The sequence below is a fragment of the Toxotes jaculatrix genome, chromosome 1 (assembly GCF_017976425.1).
Source record: "Toxotes jaculatrix isolate fToxJac2 chromosome 1, fToxJac2.pri, whole genome shotgun sequence".
NCBI lineage: Eukaryota > Metazoa > Chordata > Actinopteri > Toxotidae > Toxotes > Toxotes jaculatrix.
Genome location: NC_054394.1, coordinates 11,123,720 through 11,135,333, shown reverse-complemented (window position 1 = coordinate 11,135,333; position 11,614 = coordinate 11,123,720).

Here is an 11,614-nt window from a genome sequence, read left to right as displayed (position 1 = left end):
CTTTTGTGAATACACAACTGCCATGATTGGAAGTTTTAATTGCATGTCTGGTAAGGGATATCTCCAAGGGGAAGGCAGGGAAATTGTCTTGGAATGATTATAGGATTGTCTACTGCATGGAATTGCTGACAAATTACAGATTGAGAGAGACCAGGCTGTTTTATAGAAGAATAACAGAAGAGTAAACTTCAAAAAAACAGGTTAACTGTTTCTAATGCAGGTGCTGTCAGGGATTTTTTTCTGGTCTCATTATCAGTGATGGTCTCTTAAAGGGCTACTTTGAGAATCCAAGTTGGAAATATAATTAGTTTTCTTGCTGAGAGTTAGATGAGAAGATTAATACAACTCTAATGTCTTTGAGGGAAATATGAAGCCACAGGGAGCAGCCAGTTAGCTCAGTTTAGCATAAAAACAGGAAACATGGGAAAACCAAATATGTTGTTCATACACTTCAATTTTAGTGTAGTTTAAACAAATGATATTAGATGTGCTAATTTGTGAGGTTTAGCAGCTTTGTTAGGTGGATTTGGATACCTTTGGACAGAGCCAGACCAGCTGTTTCCCCCTGTTTAAAGTCTTTGTGTCAACTGCTGGTGGAAGTTTCATATTTAGCGAAAGGACATGAGAGTGGTATAAGTCTTTTAATCTAACTCTTGGCAAGAAGGCAAATCAGCATATTTCCTAAAACGTTCAAATATTTCTCTCAGAATCAGATCATCTTTAAGGTAATGCAAAGATAAAGCGTTCTGTTTGTATTATGGATTTGCAAAATTCAAATGCTAACACAACTTAAGAATGACATGTTTGCTACAGAGCTCTTCTATTTTTCAGAATTCACTTTTAGGAACTGACTTGATTGACTTAAACAGGGAGGCAAACAACTGAGATAATGAAGAGTTTTAACATGTTACACATGAGCACTTAAAAAAAACACACTGACTAATTCAGGAATAATAGACTTCAAGTTACTAACTACCTGTTTTCAAATTGTGCAGCAAAGACTAATAATTATAGTGATGTTGCATGACTTCACACTAAAATTACTTCAATTTCTACATCACCAAAATCACAGGCAGTGAAAAAGGAGCAATTTAAAGGCCAGGCTTTGTTGATTATTCTCCTGGATTAAATGTACAAGAGAAAAGAAACAGAATACTTGAGCAGAACTGGGATCGATTTATTGTTTTTAGCAAACACAAAGGGTAGAGAGGTGTGATGGCCTCCAGTGGGGAGAGAGTGACATATCCAGGTTCAGAGATGAGTGTTCAACTCACGATGGAAGATAAATGGAAAAATAGGGGGTGACCTGGCTGTTATTCTGACAAATGAGTAGTGAGGTTGGAGGCCTTTCAAAGCACAAGTCCACATTTTCATTTGTGTTAATTTACAAGAAAAAGTATTAGTGAAAGGTATCTTTATAGTACAGATAAAACGGCAGTCTGCTGGAGCAAGGCAATTAAAGGCTCTGTGACCAGTAATATGTAGACAAATAATTGGTTGTTCAGTTCACAAGCGCAAGTGCTTCGGTAAATTCTTTTTCACTTTATTCTATCATTTTCATTTTTTAGTATAACTGCAAAGTAATTTCCAAAGACTGAGTGACAATCTGTCCGGAGTATTTGAAATTGTTTATGGTGTAATAAAAATTATATTTTAATTGCATAATGGGGAGTGACTGCTGCAGAATGTATTCTGTGCTTTGGTGTTAGAAAAAGAGCTGCTCTTTGCTCCTTAATAGTGGTGAGTCAGCATCTCATTTGCATATGTTTAATTTGAGCGTACGTGTTTGTGTATGGCCTAAAACGGGATGTGTTTGATCTAGGAATTTAGAGAACAGTGGTTAATGACATAATAATGGCAGCTACGACGCAACACAGACCAGTCTTAATGTGACTGCAACAATGAAGCTACGCATATATTCTCAATTTTAATTGGTAGAAGCAATTACCATTTAACATTTAGACTTGTTAAAAAAGCCTCTAATACACCCTGTTTTTAGTACCAGTAACTAGGGTCCTTGCTGCTAATATAACCTTAACTGTCTCTGACTCGATTAAAAGGCAGACAGGGAGCTTTACCCAGATCCAGTCCTTAGAGCACTTGCCCATTTTTCACCATACCCAGTGGTGATTACTGTGAGAAGTAAAACCATTGAGTCTATCAATATCTAAACAGCTGGAGCCATAAAGAGAGTAGACGACCCTCACCATCAGTGTTATAGTATCGAACAGAAATACAAATCAGAGAAATTGCTCTCAGAATCCTTCACAAATGTCTGTTTTAACTCATGTAAAGAAGTGCTCCTGGGTTCATAGTGAAAATTAACCCTGGTAAGGTAAATAAGGGCTCACTGCAGAAAAAAAGCCATGTACAGCTTCCCCAACAGGAAATGTTAAAGTGAATTGTTAATGACAGCATAGCTGATTGTTTGTTTGTTTGTTTCAGCTGGTGAAACGACGGCACATTAGGATGTCGTTAGAGATATTGGTTGTATTCAGCCGGGGCTGCTACTGCTGCGCAATAATAAAATGCTTTGAAATGAGGCCATGATGAGTTGAAAAAAGGTTAGCCCACGGGAGGACAGCTGTAATATCTCACACTTCTGTTGTTGCGCTTTCAGAAGAACTGCTGTCAAAGTAAATCTCACTGATGACCATCAAGCTATTGATTATCCCCCACAGTTTCTGGTAACGAATTGATCCTACAATTCAAAGTATACTGGGCCAGAATGAACGTATAATGATGTGTACAGTGACGTTTTCTTTCATTTTCCATTCTCCACATATTTCTATTCAGGGTCACAAGTGCAGAGGATTCTCTGACGCACTGGATGGAAGGTGTATGGGCAAAATCCTGGACAACTCACGCATCAGAGCCAAGACATAAATACACAAATACATTGATATTCAGACCGATGAGTGCTTTAGAGTATCACTGATTCACTTGATCTATGTGTCTTCGCACTGTGGGAGGAAACTGGAATACTAAGGAAACCTAAGCAAAAGGCCAACATTCAAGCCTCACACAGAGTAAACCAAAGACAAAATCTGTTTTCAGCCTTCATGCTGCAAGGTAATAGTACTAACAACTGAGCCGTCATTTACAAACTAGAGACAAATGCATGCAAAATACTTTTAATGCAATTATTATTCTAATAAATAAGCTAATAAAAAGGGAAATAATGAAAGTGATTATTGATTTATCATGAATTCATAGCAAGAGCAAAACCTGTCCTACTCCCTGTTCTCCACAAGCCCTGTTCTTAGCCCAGTTTGTGCACAGATGCGATTGCATGTTATGTTCACCAAATAGTTCAGGACAGGGCACAGAGGTTGTTCAGATGGAGATTCATTGCCTTTTCTCATTGGGCCATTTGTCTTCCAAATGAAGATTCCTTTAACGAGCCATTGAGAATTCCTTTGGTGGTCTCTCCTAAGCCAAGGGTTATAGGCTGCAGTCCCCAATAAACACCTACATGGCAAAGAAAATGACTTTACATGACTGAACCTTGGAGGATCAGTGAGAAGGAGGTAGAGTCAATCCTGTATTGATTTCCCTTTCTCCCCAGAGGCCCTGCACACAATTCTTTGGCAAGAGATACTCAGGTTCTTGGTGGGAACCACACAGATGGGCTGATAGTGGCTTCGGCTGCCAAAAGGCCAAGCTCAGGTTGAGATTAGAAACTTGTATAAGAGAAAGTGAAAGTGTTTGTGCTGTAACGTATTCTGCTGACCAGCTTGTATAGATGTGATCCCAACCCCTTCTGAGGGATTGGATCCACAATGCGGCAGTTAAAAACTCATCTGTACTCAGCCTCTCCATATGGCTGGATGTGGAGTGGTGGAGCACCTCTAATAACCTTTATGGTGCTGCTCGGGGCCCAGGGAGCTGCCTGCATAATCATCTCAGCTCAGGCAGAGCGCTGAAATCATAAATCAGCCAAGCCCAAGCACGCTCAGGCTGGGCTAGTGGCCTCGTGGCACAAGTCATCTGTTTGGCTTGGAGTGTCTCAGAGCCTTCTCTCTAAGACAATGGTACTCTGCTAATGTCCTCACCTGAAAAATCAGTGTAAGATGGGTTGTTTAATGGGACATTTGTAAAAAAAAAAAAATAAATAAAAGTCTTACAGTTTGTCATTGTGTCCTTACTGTGCCAAGTGAAGTCAAATAGTGTTCTTAAATTCTTTATATGACGTTGTTGACCCTACTATGAGCAGGAATCACCACACAGAGCAGTGTAAAGGTTCAGCCATTATATTATTTGAAAGTCCATTAAAAAAACTATTCCACAATTGACAACTTGAGGTACCCGCCACTGACACACATTGCTCATGGTGCTTTTAGTTCAGTTTTTTTTTTTTTTTTTTGCAGCAGTTTCTGGTTGAATGATGTTTCCTCTCAATGGTGTTCAATGTTTTGCAGCAGCCTTTAGAAATATGCTTGCTCTTGTTTGGTGGTTATGTCAGGGGTGAAACCAATACATCTGCAGTGAAAACCAGCTGAGGCAGTGATTTATGTACATACAACAGTGTTCCAAATTGCCAACAACTCACCATGGAGCACATTTTGCACCTTTAGACTGTATATTTAGTCGTTCCAATGGACCATAAACTTTCAATCTTCTCTGACGATGAATCAGAATCACAGAATGTAATTTGCGCACTATAGAGAGCAGTATTAATAATTTCAAAAGGGGCCTGTCATGCACCATCATTTATGCTGCAATAATACAAAACAAATAAAGACCAGTATGTTTTGCTAGCGCTAGAAACACCTTTGATGTGAATATTCCTGATTCGGTGCATACCAAATATCTGTCTTTCAATACTGTAACCTGGAATAGCAGAGAGGATAGAGGATGTCTGACGCTGCCTCCCTGGAAGATATTTGTTGATAACAAGGTGCAGGGTATATCTCCAGGGTGCTGGGCAGCAGCCAGACCTTGGCTTTACAATATAAACAGAAAATGAGGGTCAAGCCCAGGCCATTCCTGCATCAAGCCTCAGTGAGATTGCCGGAAGATGAGCTGTTGAATATCAAACCACTTCCAAGACCCGTGATTTAAATCTTCCGGCCTCATTTAGTTTTGATTGTTATGCTTTGCAGATGCTACCAAGTTAACCCAATAGTAAACTGCCTATTAGCTTCTGAATTAGAAGTGAGACAGTGAAACTGAAATAATTTCTGAAGGCTCACATATGCAGACTTTTTCCAAGGTTTCCTAAGATTGTTTAAAGCTAAAAGTCATTGGAGACTTGCAGAATGATGCAGAACAGGCAGTGCATCTCAGATGTGTAATTAACCTCTGCCTCTTGTTTGCTGTGTTTTTCCACACAATGTACCAGCTGTTCCTGTCAGACAAGAGGAATGGGAAGAGGTGCGAAGCATCATCTTATTATTTTTAGTGTTCTGAATTGCACATGCCTCCACTTGAATGGGTATTATGATTTTCCATATTTAGAAGCATTTTTCATGCTCATACTTTTATTTATTTATTTTTGCTCAGAACTACTGTATAGCCTACTCATACAGTACGTCTCTCTGTGTGTCTGTCTGTCAAGCAGTGGTGTGCTGTCAGGACAAGCCTGGTGCTTGACCAGATAAAAATATATATAAATTAGAATAATTTGTGAGGAAGCGATATCTCTCATTACATCTCAGATCAGTGCTCTGTCTCATTAAGGAACCGATATTGCTGGTTTGCATTCATCTTTTAATTTACTGCCCTCTTGTGGGCGCAGTAGGCTCTTGTCTCTGTAAGCTAGGTAGACTACCAACCCTTGCATTCATAATTTCTGTCATTTTCGTGGCTGTGGCTATGTCTCAATGACAAAAACTGGGGCCTGTCAAACAGATGCTGGTAGCAGCATTTTTTTTTGGGATGTTTGCGCATTGTGGATAATCCTGGGATCTTTGAAAAGAGACTAGCTATGGCTAGCTACACACAAGTGTGCTTGTCAAGCTGCCCTTAACTCAGCTTCCACTGTTCTGAGATCTGAAAATTACACTGTGATTTATCATCTCAAATCAAAATCACCTCGGTTGCTGTGCGATGATAAGGAAATAGGGTGTATTGTGGAGCAGTTTTTAAGAAGTCGTTTTGTGAGGAAAGTAAGTTTGAGAAGCGTAAGGCGGCATATTGAGGCAGGAAAGTACAGGTTTCTGCATTGTCACTGGAGTGTGTCATTGTCAGTTAATGGTAAGTATTTTGAAGATTACCATAGAAGTGATCTTTAAAATATTTTTCCTCTATACTTAACATTTGATATATTTACCGTCAGTTCAAAGAGATCATCCTAATACTTAAGCCAGGAAGGAGTGCATAAAGGTGATGTCCAGGCAGAGTGCAGCAAGATACAGGAGAGAGACTTTCAGCAGGAAAGACAGGCAGCACAAAATCATGAAACTGGATGGGCCCCGAATTTAAGAGAGGTCTGCTACTACTGCTATCATGAAACGGTTTGTTTTAGTCTTTAGTCCCTTTTTCTCAGGCGAAAAAAGTCACAGCATGCTACTGCTATCAAGCATGCTGAAATTCTGTCAAGGTCTACTGTTGTCTGTACTGTTGCAACAGCACTGCAGCTGTTCATTAGTAAAATACAATAAGAACAACTGTGTGTATCTGCAAGGGAGTATAATTGAGGCTTAAATCTTATAGAAGAAGGAAACAGTGAAGGATGAAAATCATCTCATGACTTGAGAGCCTCTTGTGTAAACCTGAAAAGGTGGGGTCAACATGTGGACCCTGTCGATGAGTGATAAGCCTTTAGTTAGCAAGGATACATCATCCTCCACCCAGGCAGTCTTTTGCATTAGCATTGTAAACCACATTAGTTATGTACCCTGTAGATCACACTAAGGAGCTGTTTTCACAGCAGCACTTTGCATCTCATACATCAAAAGAGGCAAGCATGCTTTTTTTTTTTTCTTTTACTATACCAGTCATGTTGACCATTATCTCTGACTGATGCAGTGACACACAGAGGTTGCCAAGTAACAAGCCTCTACCCCTCAATTATTCCTACCACCATCCCCACACTTTAGCCCCACATGTGAGTGATATGGCTATAATAATAATGGGGCAGATAACACTGCAATTCCATAACACATTTTACAGGCACGTGGCCCTAAAAGCACCTCAAGGGCATTTAGTATAAATAAGCCCAGTAATAAACAAGCCATGCATAACTTGCTCAACCCCTGAGCAATTTTCTTGACCGCTTTGTGTGAAACCCTTTGGTTACTACTCATTCAGTGCAGCTTGAACAGACTCAAATGTAAATGTAAAGTTTATTGTATAATTTTGCAGTTTGACATGGCTTGAGAAGGAGCAATATTAATTGTATAACCTGACTCTGCAGGGGTGATGCAGGGGAAGAAGTTTATGTTCACCCTGAAGATACCCAGGTTTATGTGTTCAAAAGAAAACAACTGCCTGTGTTTGCAGCTGTGAAACCAGAGAGGGTCCTTGTCACTGCACTGATTGTGTACTGTGTTGTACCGCCTGTGTCATCAAGGAAGCATCTTCTTAATGGTAGAGTTAGAAGTGAAAATGACTGCACTGTAGAGGAAACTACACATTCCAGTGTGGAGAAACAGGAGCAAAAACAGGCTCAGTAATGTGTTTCAAAAAAGACTAAGAGCAGCAATTGGCCATTGTTAACACTAGAACTTGACTATTCTTTAATTGAGCTATTTTGACTCTTAAACAGTCCTTTGATGCACACTTAGTATAGCTGATTAAAATATAAGCAAATTAACAGTGCTTCTACCAGTGCAAGATATTTTACTTCTCTTTCTATTGTGTGTATATATGAAGGGAACTATGTAGCTGTCAGCTGTGGACAGACAGTGCTGACCATAAGACACCCAGATATAACCTTTAGGTCTTATATTGGCACACTTGTTTCCAATTACTTGTATCATGGCTGTAGGTGAGGAGGCACTTTGAGAACCTAAATTTAAATCCTTTTTTGGTACCTGTGTTTTGCAAGACCTGCTGCTGGGTTCAGGAGACACATCTTTACTCAGAGCCATAGATGGCTTGCCACCTCTGGTTTTCTGTGGGATAGGTGGGAGAACAAGCTTGTATGTAACTACTGGTACAGTGGTTCCGGGGGGCTTAGGGAGTTTAGGGGGTCTCCAGGGGGCACTAGGTTTTGATGGTCAAACATCTGTTGGTATGGAAGATTTTTTTTTGGAAGCGATACACTCTATTATGCTCTTCAGTCTACACGGGCACAAACTCTGGGAAACTCATACTGAAGCCTTATAGAACGTAATGGCAGAAAGTGACACATGCACAGGCACTAAAGTTTTGGTCAGTTTCTAAGGTTATGTAACTAATGGTCCTGCGCCTTAGCTTAGCTAAGTTCATGCTCAGTCATAATGTGAATAAATATCATACCACAGACACATGTCCCATCCTTCATTCACTGATTGCTTGCATAAATACTGAGTGATGTGGCTTAAGGATCTATGAACAGTTTGGCTTGTTTACATGCTAACATGCTAAGATTTCTAACGTTGGTCAAGGTTTTTTACCATTGTGAAATATTCTGTTGAGAACGCCAGCTTTGTGGTTGCTTCTGTTCATTTTAATTAACGATAATTAATTTATCTTTATGAACTACGTGGTTGATTTTGTCTTTGGTTGATGTGAGGGTTGATGAACCAATGAGTCTAGTCCCGTTAAGCACACTCTTGTGCGCATCCCAAATGACAATTGTGCAGACAGAGCCGGTAAAGAGGGATGGTGAAAACTTTGGGTTTTTTTTTTTTGCTGGTCTACCGGCCGACCTATGTGGCAGGATTTGTCCTGGAGCTCCCAATCACTTGTCCAGCTATGATTGACGGGTCCGTTGTCAGTATGTTTGTGTGTGTGTGTGTGTGTGTGTGTGTGTGTGTGAGAGAGAGAGAGAGAGAGAGAGAAAGAGAAAGGGAGAGTGGGGAGAGGAGGGTCTGAGTGAATCAATACGCAGCTCTACAATGAAGTAATGGCGCCAGGCATTAAAGGGAAATACTCATCAGTCCAGTCGGTACGTTTAATTGCTTGCAACCATAAACGTCTATGTGCAGCTTCAAAGAACGCTTTGACGACCGTATTCTATAATAAAGGTTTCCTGCCACTTGTTTCCGCTATTTTTCTGCAGTGACCTCCACTCCAAATTGGCCTATACTTTGAAACAATTTGTGTTCTAAGGTATATTTAGGTCACACTTTTGTTTTTAAATGTTTCGATCTTTGACCGTCTCAAACATTTAACTGCCTTAATGTAAAATAAATCATCATTTAGTATATAAAACATTCTAATTTCATATTAGTCAGAATATTTGCAGCCACTCTCTTTGCTACCTATCTGTTAAAGCAATAACTCTTACAGCAGTAAACACACAGTAACCATTCCAGTGTCATTTATTGCATGGAAGGTATTACCTTGAGTAATTATATGACATGATGAATTACTCACTTTTCTTTCACTTTTGATTGGACAAAAAAATGCTTGGAGCATTTTCAGATTAACTAACAGTAGGCCTGATCAAGATTATTTATTTCCTATGAATAAGTATAATATTAATATGCAACTATTTTACATTACAGAAATACTTGGTGGGGTAATGGTCCTTGGTTTATGCTTTAATCAGCAGTGTTTCATATTGAGCAGAGCCCTAACTTCCATTTTATTTTGTACACACATCTCTCCATATTTTTAAATTTACTTCTACAGTGTGTATCTTCATGCTTGATTGAGGTGTGGATTCTTTACCACCGTCACAGACAGACAAAAGTATTTACGGTACATCTTGGAGGCCTGTTTTCCACTATGTCATCACTGTCTCATAACGTGGGCAGCTGAGGTGTAGAGACCCAATTGAACACACATACCAAATCTAAGCAGATTCTGAAATAGGCAATGCATTGCCTAAACTGAAAGGAGAGGCTTATATTTTAGCTGCAGCTAATATGAAGCTTCAGCTAGGTATCGTTCAAAGTCACAGACGTTTTAGTACCAAGTTTCCTCTTGCTGTTTCCACATGCAGTGGTTACTCGCTGAGCTTGGTTAGAGGGATAGTGAGTCTAAAAACATTTTACCTTTGTATTGTACCCACTTGATTTGACTAACTCGTATTAGCTTCTGCTAAACTTTAGAATGTAATTTTGCACAGAAGAAGGACCGTGGAGATAATTTCAGGGTGAGTATGGGAAGGAGGATGATTACAGTCACCAAAAACTGCTTCAATGTTATGTACATACATTGTCTGTACATAATTTTTTTTTTTACATGTTTTTTTCAAGCCTGGCTATCATTCATCCACGTCTAACAAAACTTCTTCAGGGCTGTGATGGTCAAACTGTAGCGACAGCCTATGTAAAATGTACAACAATTTTTTTTTAATGACATTCTTTATGCTCTTTGGGATATGACGTTAATGGCTGACATGCCTCGCTGTCGTCCCTGCCTTTTGCCACGAGAAGCTGGCAGCAACTTGTGAGTGAATCTAGATAACGGCCGAGTGCTGTGTGATGTGCGACGCACAATGCTTGCACATACTTGGAGAGCTGAAAAGTGGGTCACCCAGCCCACTGAGATTCAGCCTGTACCATTCAGTGATGTGGAAATAAGTCTTTTGCATCAGGCCCAGCTAGCAAGGCTGCACTACCAAACACTGCCACAGCCAGCACCCAGCTTTGTTCTACACAAAGCTCAACAAAAATGTGTCATTTTTGCCACATCTGCGTATATAATGCAGGACTACAGTCATTGTTTTGTAATTTTACACACATGCGAAAAAGGATAATGTGTTGGGTAAAAAATGCATGCTGCATAGTGTGTTAAATTTTGTCTTTTTTAGGTCTTTTATCTCTAAAAGGATATTCTTATCCTCCTCAAAGATGCGCCAGAAAAGTTCCTTTGTAAAGAAAAAAAATTAAGTTATTATCGCAATTAATGTGATTATAAATAATGTTATTATAAAGGGAATGGCTTTATCACTTTTCATCACTATCCAACGTGTCTTTGCTCTTTTCCACAAATTGTACAGCCCTGTTTATTTAGTAGTATTCTGTTGTATTTTCTCTGCCTACATGAGTATTAAGCAGAGAGAAATGGAGCCTAGCAAACAACAAAACCTAGAAAAAAACACAAACACTGTGCACTGAGTCCAGCTTGTAGACTTTCATGCAAGTCACATATTTCGGACAGTTAGCCACATAAACTTGGCTGTCACTGTTGTTGACAGACTGCAAAACTCTAGAGATGCATAACTTTGTATTGTTAACAGACATAAATATTGATAGAATTATATGCCTTGAGGTTAGAGGACCTGTGTGTTTCATATGACTCTGCCAGGCATGGTGTAATGTATGCAGAGATTTGAGCTCCTGCAGCTTTGACTTCAGGTCAGAGCTGGATATAATGTAAGGGCAAGTAAAACCCTTTGTCGGATGACTGATGGCCAGGAGCCAGCACTTAACTTGGAGCAAGCCCTCACTGAGAGGCAACATGCAGGCTTAAATCCACATGCACTGCCCAGAGCTGAAGGTTTTCATTGCCATGGCTGGCTCACAACTATAGCTGGATCAACTCACCGTTGGCCCAATGTAAAGCCAATGGA